This window comes from Opisthocomus hoazin, chromosome 1 (genome assembly GCF_030867145.1).
Source record: "Opisthocomus hoazin isolate bOpiHoa1 chromosome 1, bOpiHoa1.hap1, whole genome shotgun sequence".
In the NCBI taxonomy this organism is placed as follows: domain Eukaryota; kingdom Metazoa; phylum Chordata; class Aves; order Opisthocomiformes; family Opisthocomidae; genus Opisthocomus; species Opisthocomus hoazin.
This window is the reverse complement of record NC_134414.1, coordinates 27,339,506-27,351,607: the sequence shown is the minus strand read 5'-3', so window position 1 is coordinate 27,351,607 and position 12,102 is coordinate 27,339,506. Positions and strand designations below refer to the sequence as shown.

At 48.9% G+C, this 12,102-nt stretch overlaps 1 protein-coding gene across 2 annotated transcripts in view; it reads left to right on the top strand.

Annotated features, from left to right (window-relative positions):
* The first annotated feature begins 5,247 nt into the window (after nucleotides 1–5,247).
* SLC7A1 (solute carrier family 7 member 1) overlaps nucleotides 5,248–12,102 on the top strand; it is a 46,686-nt gene continuing 39,831 nt past the window's right edge. Inside the window, exon 1 of one of the 2 annotated variants that reach the window (XM_075420016.1) lies at nucleotides 5,248–5,345. The gene's annotated coding sequence lies outside the window, so the exon portion shown is untranslated. Of the gene's footprint in view, nucleotides 5,346–5,928; nucleotides 6,056–12,102 lie in introns of those variants that run through there. The other variant, XM_075420026.1, reaches the window with a different exon arrangement.

Below are 12,102 nucleotides of genomic sequence, written 5' to 3'. Positions count from 1 at the left end.
TCCGATGAAGAAAGGGACTTACTAGCTGGAACAGTGCCTGTTATTTTTATTGATATAGCACCAAGAGACTTAGCCACAGTTGTGTGGCATCATGGTGAATCGGAGGTGGAAATCAATCTGTAAATACTAAAGCAGATATGAACACCTGCAAAGCCCTGTGCAGCAGATGCTGTTCGGTACAGCTACAAAGAGAGATAGTGAAGGGCTGCAAAGAGAGAATCATGCGGTCAATACACCAGGCTGGGAAGGAGGATATTTTTGCAGCTTTTTGGTTGGGTATGAGCAGGGCATGAGCGTTTGTCAAGGCACAAGAAAAAGGTGGTACAGCAATCAAGGAACAAGACAGGAGACTAAAAGTGTAGGAAATCACACGCGTCACCGGCTTCAGTCCCTCCCAGTCACAAGAAAAAAATTCCTCAATCACCAGCATCGTTTGGTCCAGGAATGCAAAGAACACCCAGTCAACACCTTCCACCTCACGCACATACACTGTAAACACTCGTGCATACCATAAACTGCAAAGCACCTTTCCCCCTGCTTCCAGCTTCCCAGCTGAGAGTTTTAGCTGTGGAGAGCAAGTGGTAAAACCACAGGACTTGGATGTAGCCTGTGAGCTAAGGGAAAGAAACTGTTTCTTCTCTAAATTCAGTGGAAATTTGTCAGGGTATTACTGCAGGTGAGGAGGCAAACTGGAACCGGAAGGACTTTTTGTGGTTTAAATAATTTAGTTCATCCTAAAACAGTTTTGGCTGACTTACAGTTCTTCCTATGCATAATTCTGGGTTGACATTGATTTGAGTCTTGATATACACAGGAACAAAAAATATCTAGACTATCCCTTTCACCTGTCATTCACTCATTAATACATCTATTTCAGATACTGAAGACCCATGGATCTACCTGAGGGTGGCTTGTACCAATATTTTGAATCTTAGGGCTGACCCTCACTGGAGAAATGCTTAATCTCTGAGGGTGAACCTCGCGTTGCTTCTTGCCTGAGAGGCTGAGAGGGGACCTTATAAATGCTTACAAATATCTGAAGGGTGGTGTCAGGAGGATGGGGCCAAGCTCTTTTCAGTGGTGCCCAGCAACAGGACAAGGGGCAATGGGCACAAACTGAAGCATAGGAAGTTCCATCTGAACATGAGGAGGAATTTCTTCCCTCTGAGGGTGACGGAACACTGGAACAGGCTGCCCAGGGAGGTTGTGGAGTCTCCTTCTCTGGAGATATTCAAGACCCGCCTGGACAAGGTCCTCTACAACCTACTGTAGGTGACCCTGCTTCGGCAGGAGGGTTGGACTAGATGACCCACAGAGGTCCCTTCCAACCCCTACTATTCTGTGATTCTGTGATTCTGTGATTCTGGGGTGAGGCTCCTTCTCCCACGGGGCACGGCTTGTCAGGAGCCAGCTGGACTTGGTGCACGGGGAAAACGTCTAGGCCTGTCCTGCCAATGAGTGAGCTACGTACAGGCTCAACTACAGCAGAATGGAGTCCAGAAGGTGATCAGCTGGGGTTTCTTGCTGTGCATATGTGATGTGATGAATCTCTAAAGTGTTACACAATACATGGGATGTCAACAGTAAGACTGCAGTCAACTATGGTAAGACTATGTAGCTGTGTGGTTTGTAGGTCTTGAAAACTTTATTTCTGAGGATTTATGTGTTATTGGTTTTAAATATGCAATTCAAATTTCACTAAAAAAACCACCAAAATTCCCCAAAAATGAAAACTAAACCACCTGTTTCACAACACATGGAAAGTCCACTTGAATCCAGTCTATTCCTCAACTTGTTAATAAATGTACAAAGCCAAAAGGACAACATATGTCACAGACACTGTGGTTTTCCCTAGAAAATTGTTTTAGCATTTCTCAGTATCCTCTGGCATGCCTGGATGTAGCCTTCTCTGTGCTTTGCCTGTGAATGATATCATTTCACAGCTTGGAAAATGCTAAATGACTTTGCCAGAAACAATGATCTTTCAAGAGCAGAAAGCACAAAAGTCTTTTTCATCTCGGCACTTTCAGAGAGCACAAACCACATGAATTATACTAATAATTTCCAATAAAATCATGGCCTGCTTCCCCCCAAATAAACACAAGATTCTGAAGGAAATCCACTACACCCATTGAATCCTAATGGGAAAAAGAAAAACAAAAAAAGAGGTAGAAGATGAATGAGAAAACTAGCCCAAGCGTATTAGCAGGTGAAGGAACAACATTACTCAGAAAGGGACTAACCCCAGTGCGGTAACAGGATGTTAGCTCCAGCTATTTTAAGAAAAGATTACAGAGAAAAGGGTGGGATTGAAGGGTGGCGGCTTCAGATGAAAATCATCTATAAATGAGTACAAAAAGCCTGACGTTACACCACCAGCTCTCACAGCTTTGACCAAGCACATTCCAAGGCATCTCTTTAGATTTATACTAAAACTACGAAAACGCATAGAGCACACTTCTTGCCATTTTGCTGTTGTAAGTCTGGAGTCACTCCATTCTCGGCAGTCACATCTCTCCTTGTTTTCAGCATTGCAAGAATAAAATTCGGCCAAGAGGACTTTAAAATTCACTGTCTGATTCAAAGGTGACTTCTTGTTGCATCAGTTTTGTTTGATACATCACCTTTGATTGCTGAGGTCCCTGAACTAGTGCTGAATTCATCAATGTACAAGCAGAGAAAAAAGAAATGGAATAAATCAGAAAGGATGAAACATCAGAGCATCACTCTGGCCAAAGCAGGAAAGAAGATCCTCCCACTGACATGGAAACACCTGTTCGTATTATGCTTCAATAATTTTATTTGCCAGTGGTTGTTATCATAAGGCTGAAAAACTTGGAAAGGAACAAGTCACTCCCACAGCCAAGCAAAAGAAGGAAAAGAGACAGATAAAGAGATCATCAGGGTTCATTTGATTTATTCTGTGTGTTGCAGTAAGACACACTTTAAAACTGCTTTAGAGACCCACGTTACCTGTCCCTAGGATACATCAGTGAACATGCTGTCAATTATGAACATAAGGGTGACTAAAATGTCTAGGTTGAGCACCACTTTCCTCAAACAACACATATGTTCCCAGATGCGACTGGGACGTACAAGGGTGGAATTCCACCCTCCAGCCACGGACTGTCTTGGTGGGCTGCAATATGGCTTCTCTGCAATCAGCACTGTGAAACCCTCGGGACAGAGGCTTCTGCCATAGGCGGCAAACACTCAGCTTATGCCGACTGAGTGGCACCTAGCAGGAGTGCTGCCAAGAGGGGCATTTATGGGAGCATCTGACAGCTCCCAGTAGGGCTCAAATGCTGTGGGAATTGGCACGGACCACCTCACCCAGAGTAAAGATACCATCAGCATTCTGGCCCTTCAAAAGGCAGTGTCTCTTTGTTCCAATGCTTTCTTCCGACGTGCTTAGCTGTAATCTGGAAAATCCAACTTGGTACGTGTTCTCCTACATCTTCAGATTTGGCTAGATAAATTCTGCAGGGAATGTCCAACTGCTTAGTCACGCTAGGTCTGCCCAGCCCATTGCCTTTTCTACCGTGCTCTTGTGGTAGACGAGACAGTATTCATCTGGCACTTATTTTCACACATCTAGGCCACATCCGTGTGCTCTTTAGTTAAACAGGACTAGGGCATGTGCCCAAGCAGTGTTCCATGAGCACCCGTATTGACTGCTCTCACATTAGACAACTAAGCTTGCCCAAGACAGAAGACGCTTATGGAACAGAATGGTTGATGTCCACACTGTTCAATCCTTTAACCCTCCAAAACAAGGTGGTTGTTTGTAAACAGGGAATGGGCACAGGTTTGTGCTAACAGCTCTTGTGTCTAAGGACTATCTGGGACACTGCTAGTTGGCATGGATGAAGACCATGCTTGGACCTTTTAAAAACTTTAGCAAAAGGATGATTAAGTTCCATGAATATTCCTTAGCTTTGTTTAACGTCTAAGTATAGGTGGAGTCAATGTCACACTCTGTGTGTGGTCCCTGGCACACTTTTGGCCTGGGGCAACCAGCACTGTCTTGAACATAGGCATGGTTTGGAGGATGGTATGGGCCAGGGACTTTTTCCAGTAGGTGGCTGGGATGCAGCCAGGTATTTGTAGATAATCGTCTGGTGCACTTTAGGTATCTTCCTCAGAATGAGATGAGAAAAGGCTCATGGAGGGTGCTGAGGGTGATAAAAAGCATGAAATGGCTTCCATGGAAAGAATGACTAAGTTGGCTGGGACTGCCCAGACTAGAAAGCAAGATCTGGTTAAATATATATTTGACGAAGACATATAAAAGCCTGCATACAGAATCACAGAATCACAGAATAGTAGGGGTTGGAAGGGACCTCTGTGGGTCATCTAGTCCGACCCACCTGCCGAAGCAGGGTCACCTACAGCAGGCTGCACAGGACCACGTCCAGGCAGGTCTTGAATATCTCCAGAGAAGGAGACTCCACAGCCTCCCTGCGCAGCCTGTTCCAGTGCTCCGTCACCCTCAGAGGCAAGAAGTTCTTCCTCATGTTCAGACGGAACTTCCTATGCTTCAGTTTGTGCCCATTGCCCCTTGTCCTGTCGCTGGGCTCTACTGAAAAGAGTTTGGCCCCATCCTCCTGACACCCACCCTTCAGATATTTATAAGCATTTAGAAAGTCCCTTCTCAGCCTTCTCTTCTTCAGGCTAAACAAGCCCAGCTCCCTCAGCCTCTCCTCGTAGGAGAGATGCTCCAGTCCCCTCATCATCCTCGTAGCCCTGCGCTGGACTCTCTCCAGTAGCTCCTCATCTTTCTTGAAGTGGGGAGCCCAGAACTGGACAGAGTACTCCAGATGGGGCCTCACTAGGGCAGAGTAGAGGGGGAGGAAAACCCCTCTTAGGTTAGCGTTAGGGAGGAAGCCTAACCCAAGCCCACCAGCGTTGCACCTTTACCTACCGAATGCATTTCCTCCCTGCATCACCTGGTCAGCCCCGTTCTGCAGAAGTTCACCAGCTGTCAGCATGGCGACCGGCACGGCCGAAAGGCCGCGTCAGTCCAACCCAGCTCCTCAGCTCTCGGTCTCCGCAGAGTCCGAAGGGAAAATAACAACGCGGGTTTTCGGCCCGGGCCGAGCTCCCGGTAGGGGCGGCTGCCCGCAGCCCGGCCCTCAGCAGCGAGCTCCTTCCCGCCCTGAGGGGGGGACACCCCCCCCGTCCCCGCCCGCCTCCAGTCCCTGCGGCCGCGGGGCGGGGCCGGGCGGCCCGCGCTGGAGGTGTAAAGCGGCGGCGGCGGCCGAGGGAGCGCGGGGCTGCCGCGGCCCGGCCTCGCCTCCCGCCTGAGCCCGCCAGCGCCGGGCTGCTCTCTCGGCGCGGCGCGGGTGAGTGCGGGGCGCGGGGCCGCCCGGCGGCGGCCGGGCCGGGCCGGGCCGGGCTGGGTGGCGGCGGCGGCACCGCGTGGAGCGTCCATTTTGCCTGATGCAACCGGGGCGGCGCGGAGGGCTGCCGGGGCCGGGCCGTGTCCCCTCCCGCCAAAACCGCCGCCCCGCTCTCCTCTCTCCCTGGCGGAGCGTTTCCTCGCGGCCTTGGCGGTCCCCGGCAGGTTCCTCCCGGAGCGCGGCCGGGAGCCGTCCCTCGCCTCCCCCCGCCGCTCCCCCTCCTCCTGTCAGGGGGGGATCCCCCAAAATGCCGGACCCCTTCTCCCGGCGCCGGGGGCCTTGGCTCGGTGCGGGGATGGGGACCCGGCGCCCGGGGCGTGAGGCCCTGCGCCAGCACGGTGGGCACCGCCGCCTGCAGCCCCGCTCTCCCGCTGCCCGAGCGAGCCGCCAGCCGGGGGAGAGGGGCTGGGAAGCTCACAGAGACGCGCCCGTGTTTCCCAGTGAACCCCTGCTCTTGCTGCCCTGTGCTTCGTGCCGCCAGCCGCGCCGTGGGGAGCGTGGTGGGCCGGGAGGTGAAGGCCCAGGTGTCAAGGAGGGACCCTGGGAGGTTTCCCTGATGGCCTTTCCCTGCCCGAGGTAGCTCCTGAGCGGCGGCCCTGCTTTGCTTTCCCTTCCAAACTGCCAAGGATGCTGAGAATTTGCCGAAGACGCAGGTATGGTCAAGCTGCAGGTGTGGTCTGTGGCGCTGGCATTGGCCCCGTGCCTGGCGGGTTGTCGCGGTCTGCTGCTCCTGAACCTGTTCCCGTGATGAGGACAGGGACTTGTTTCCGTTTTGTCTGTCCGCATTTCGCGGGCAGCTGGCCTGGCTGACAGATGGTTTTCTTCTGTTTTGCATATGTATGTGTGAATGTTTGTGGCAGGTGGGGGGGGGGGGGCGACGGACACAAACACACCAACTGAAAAACCTCGAGGGATTTTGTGTGTAGCTAAGGCTGGACAGAAAGGTTGGGACTACGTAACGTACAGAAATGCCAGTTAGTTGTGTTGTTGGTTGCTAGAAGCCTTAACTTTGGATGCAGGGTGTCGTCGTTACGGTTGGACTTGATGGACGGATGGACTTGATGATCTTAGAGGTCTCTTCCAACCTTAATGATTCTGTGACCATTGTTGTAGGTGCTGTACAAACTTGGAACAGTTGCAGCTCCCAAGAGTTCCCAGGCTGCAGATCCAGGCAGAAGAACCAAGGTGACTGTGGTGCTGCAGCTTTATAGGTTAACTGTCTCTCAGCTGAGTGGTTTTGCCACCTGCATGTGGCACGTGGTCATTTACAACCATTAACTTTGTGCTTGACCAACAGCCTCCTGGTGATATCCAACATCAGGTGGACACCCTGCCTCCCTCTGCCACCTCTGTGCGTTCCTCCAAGCCATGGGGGCGAGTGGGTAAGACGTGGTGTCACTTGGGACCCTCTGCAGTGCAACAGCTCTGCCTCTTGCAGCTCTTCACACCGTGATACTTGGCTGTTTCCAAGTTGGAGGCAAATACAGTGAACACTTGGAGAGAACAGGCAGAAACTTGCCCTTCTGGTCAGGTACTCTGTAGAATCGTGTTGCCTTCAGCAATCAAATGAAATGTTTTTTAGACAGGATTTCCATATAGTGCAGAAGAGGAGGTACTGTGTAATTGCACAGGCTGCATAGGTTCAAGTGGTGACCCTGGTACAGAGAAGGAGCGAGCTCGTTGATTGCCACAGCTTTTGAAAGTTATTTTGCTTTCAAGTATTTTGAGTATCTTGCATTATGAGCGATCCGAAGGGGACAGACCTTGACTGTGCTCCACTGAATGCATGCTTTAGGTAGTCACATTGGCTTTGAAATAAACCCACTTCCTGAGTGGGAGGACTACTGAGTGTTTAGTCCCCGATTTATGCCGTTTTCCTCAGATGTATGAAGTCTTGAGCCTCACTGCTCGTAGGCTTTTGCTTATCAGTGAGAAGACATGTTCAGAAGGCACTCCTTGTTTTGGGTGGGCTGTAACGGAAACCTGAGGCCAGCTAGGCTGCTAATTCAGGCAGTTCAGTTGTGAGTGTGGGTGAGACGTGTGATTGCACATACGCAATAAGCTCTTGACTCCACGTGGAGAGAGAAGGATTTGCTATACAGAAGGAATCGGCTTAGGCAAAAGAGGGAACCCGAAGCTCTTTCTCTGATCTAACCAGTTATTGGTGTAACCAGCTCCAAATTGTATTTTTGTTGAAACCTTTGTCACTTCCCCGTTTTTTTTTTTTGTTGGTTTTTTTTTCCTTTCATTTTTTCCTGCGCAGTCTGGCACATTTCGGGTAGGGTTAATCCCCATATGGCGTTGTGCCTGAGCTCTGTCTCTGCTTTAGGTTGTGTGACAACATGTGCCAGTCGAGCTGGCATTGAGTGCAGTTGATGGTCTGGTCTGTGCAAGAAGGAGGGCAAAAGTGTGTGGTGGTCGTTGTTTGATCTAAGGTGGGAAAGAAGACAGGGAGAAATATGGTTCAGGTGAAGGAGGGCAGGAATCTTTTTGCAGTCACTGCCTCTGCTGTTCATGCTTGATCTATCATGTTCTTCGACCTTGATCCACCACGATAGGCTAATGAGGCTTCAGTGGCCTTTCAGAAATGTCACCTCCAGTTGTATCCCAGCTTTCAGAGAGCAGAAAGCAAAGTGGTGGCTTTAATTCTCTTGGCCCATATCTGTAATGCTAAAAGCGTCGGTGTGGAGTGGGGCAGGAGGAAGAGAGGGTGATTTGCTTTGGCTGCAGACGTGCCTGGTGGATGCTGGCTTGGTCCTGGCGAGGTTTGTTGGCTGAGCCACCATGGTGCCAAAGGGCAGATGGGGATGTGGCAGAGCCCCTTTACCTCTCGTGAAGGATGGTCTAGGAAGTCCCACTGAGTTAACCAAGTGTGTGTAGAAATCAGTGGCATTGACCAGCAGGTCTGGGAGGCTGGGCGATGTGGAGAACTAGTTCAGCAGTTCTGGGCAGAGTTGGTGGGGGTCGACTCCAGTCAATAATGACACAGAGTTAGTAACCCAGGGTGGCTCTTCTCTGCTATCCACGTCAGTGTGTTTGGCAGGATCCTAGTTTTTTTCCATTACCTGCTGTATCTTCATCCTTCATTATCCTAGGGCCAAAATCCTTGCAAATCTGTCATGAAGGTGGCATTCATCTGACCAAATGTAGTCATCTACGTGCAAGGTAGTCAGCTTTGGTTCCGGTTACCGTCAGCCGGGGAGGGGTGGACGTTCCTGGGGAGTGATTCATCTCAGCCTGGTTCGCTAAAGCAGATGAGCTGTGATCTGAAAGCTGCTTTCCGCTGACTATAAAAGGAGGCATTGGGGGATTAGCTCGGATGTAAAAGTCTGCGCTATAAATGTCTGAGTGTTTATCTCGGTGAACTTGTGAGGTTCTCGGTTTCCTCCGTGACTTTGTGAAGAGTCGTGGCTGTTTGCACTACGTGTGGGTTTGTTCTGGCGTTTGAGCGCTCGCTCGGTAGTGCTGTTGCTGTAACATCACTGGCTGCTTGAACCTACGAAAAAACCAGGCGTAGCTATTGGTCAGACAAAATGTAGAGGGTAACGCCTACCCTGTGACTACACACTGGCTGCAGGAATCCTGACAACTGCCTGTGGTGCCTGGGCACTTTGTGGGTGTTGGGGATCAGGAGCCGGGGCTCCCACCTTTCTGCTGGGGTTTGTAGAGACCTGGGGACCCTGCCTGCCCTGGCAGTGCCAGCCGGAGCCGCCTTCCCTCGGCGGTGGGTCAGCGGCTGCTGCTCTCGCCAGGGTCCCCGACTCTGCTGGAGAGCACCAGGGCCGTAAATCCTGTGAATGGTGTCTGGTGCAGAAGTACCTTATTTCAGAGGTTCCAAAATAAAGTACTGTGAGACTTTTGCTTCCAGGTATACTTTTGAGTTTCTGGTTTTTTTTTACTCAAGTGAAAAACAGTTCAGAAAACTTTATTTTCGTAAAGATGCAGTTTTTGTGTGTTTAGGAGTTGTAGTAACTGCTATAGGAAAGAATGTGCTACTAGCTTCTTCAGTGAGCAGGATTCCTCATTCAAGTTTCCTGTTAAGCTAACCTGTTCCTCGGTGCCTGCCATACTGTGTCTCGACCCCTCTTCTGAGAAATCCACGCAACTGCTGTATTTACTAAAATACTAAATTTAGTACCGTCTAGTTAATGGTAGTATTTAGCTTCATATTTTCTTACACTTCTTTCTCCTGCCTTTTTCTGAGATGAGGAATAACTCTTGGGTTCCCTTGCACCAGACTTCCAGACAAATATCCCAGCTGTCTTTTCTGAGCTGTACAGACTTCGCAGTTCACTCTTGCCTCATTATTTTCCACATCATTTGTAATTTCTTTGTATCTTTCCTTGTAGATCTTACTTGCCCGTTTACTTTTTAAAGTACAAGGATGAGGATTTTACTTAGTATCCTGTTTTTAAGGACTTGCAGTTCCTAATTAATTAATGTCCTTATTTACTGAACTAGCTATGCTTTTCTTGAAATTTGGTGGCTATTTGATAGTCATCCACTTCTGAAATTTTATTGTAAGATACTCTGGAGTTCTAAAAAAAACCTAAACAGTGAGCTTTTCATTTAGCCAGGGTTTGTCCCTGGTACTGATTCAGGCAGATGCTTAAAATCCCCCGTACCAGATCATTTATTTATTCCTGGAACCTGCTCTCTCAAATGAGAGGGTGTTCTCAAAATAAATAGCTGTGTGTGCTGTGACCCATATTATTCCTGGCTGTGTGTGAGCCTGACTGTCTTACGTTGCCAGGTATTTTAGTATAGGTGAGAAGAACCGAGTTGTAGGGTAGATGCGCATCATCGCTGGCTGCAGTGGTGCCTGCTGAGAAGTTTGCTGTTGGCAGCTGCTCGCTGGCACCCCAGCAGAAGAGGCAATTGCTGCTTCGGTTTTCTGGCTGATGCGCTTGAAAGAGCTCTTCTCTGGCTTGCTTCAGCTCAGATGGGGCTGGGTAGCACAGGCTCTTCTGCTGTAGGTCTTTGCTAACTCGAGTTAGCAGTTAGGTTACGTCTTTGAAGTTTCAGCTAGCAAAGTGAATAATACGGTGTGTCGCTAGAAAATACTTGCTAGCATGAGTTAGCAGGGTTTGAGTGGAGTGATCTGGGATGTCACACAGATAGCTCAGTGCATGGAGCAGAGAGGATGATGATGTCCGGGAGTTAGAAGGCAGTGGGTACCAGGTGTTTGGGGATGTTGACCTCTGCTGCTGGTGCGCTTGGAGCCGTAAGACAACCAATGTCTACACTGATGCGGTGCTGTTCTCTGTGTCTGCAGTGGACCACGTCGGTTCAGTGGTTTGGTTAAATCAAAGGTGGGTTTGTTTGGCTGTGGGGTATTTGTGGGGTGTGGTTTAGTGCCACTTTCCATTGTCATAAAAGAAATACCATGCAAAGTCACCTTTTAATTTTATGGATAAATCATGCTGAGATTTGGGCGTGGAAGAACATGCTTCCACAGAATGTGCTTCCCCAAACTGCCTCTGCAGGGGAGTTGGGAGGTGGTGTAACTCTGTGGATAGCAGGGAAACAGGAGGCACCCCTGTGAAATCTGGAGTCAGTAAGAAAACCAGTTCTGCAAAATAAGAAAGGAAAAGAAAAAAAAAAGTACAAGCTGTAAACATTAACAAAATCAGACCACTGGTAGTAGTAGTAGTTTCAGTTGGGAATGCTGATGTGGGGGGTTTATTCGGATGCATATGTGGCAGGAGTAAACTCATTGTGCAAGAAATCAATGTGATTTGATAAATGGACTGTCTCCTTACACTGAAGAAGAGCTTGCCTTCATCAGGTGAAAGATTCTTAAAATAAACTAGCTGGAAAATTGCGTTATTGAGTTTGTAGAACTAGATTATTTTGTTGAAGTGACTCTTATAAAGCAGTTTCAGCTAGCAAAGTAAATAATGTGATGTACCTTTAGAAGATATTCCAGAGGGGATTAGTTGGCTCAGGTAACCAGAATATAGTCTTTCATCCTTAGGTTGCTGATTAAACTCCACTTGGGGTTGCACACTGCCTGACAGCTGTTTGGTGACCCATGTGAGATAATTTCGAAGCAAAGGATGCTGCTGCATGCTGTGCTGTTTTTTCCTTCCGAAAAGTTCACAAAACAAGGTGACCTGGAACGTATATGTTGTGAAGATTTTTATTCTTTGTCTCACTCTTTGCAGTGGCAGTCTGTGCTTCAGACTGGCTTGTGTGCTTGTAGCTTCCAAAAACTGAGAGCAGGCCATTAAGAAAAATACAGCAAAATCAACCCCTCCTCTTTTTTGCTTTACCAAGAGCAGCAACAGAAGGTTGTTTGCATGTTATTTGCAATAAGAATCATGTAGCTGTGAAGAGATATTGACAGTGAATGTATAGTATAATTGTCACCTGAGGCAAAAAAACTGTCACATGGTTGAACACTTGACTAACCTCTCCAGCACCATTTTAGCAACCCATTGAATAAAGGCATGTGGATGCTCTATAGAAAGGAAGTGATCAGACCGGGTAATTGGAAGTCTGCCTTCCAGTCGCTATCTGAACTTGGCTGATACAGGTTTGAAGCGCAAAGGTGCTGTGCCCTTGTGTATCTGCCTGTACTGACTACAGGTGCGTTAGGCAGGACCTTTCCATCTGTGAAATCTGCTGGATGAAAGGAGCAGAATGTTCTCACACGCTCAGCAAGAAGAAGGTGCAACACCCAGAAGTCAGAAGCAGC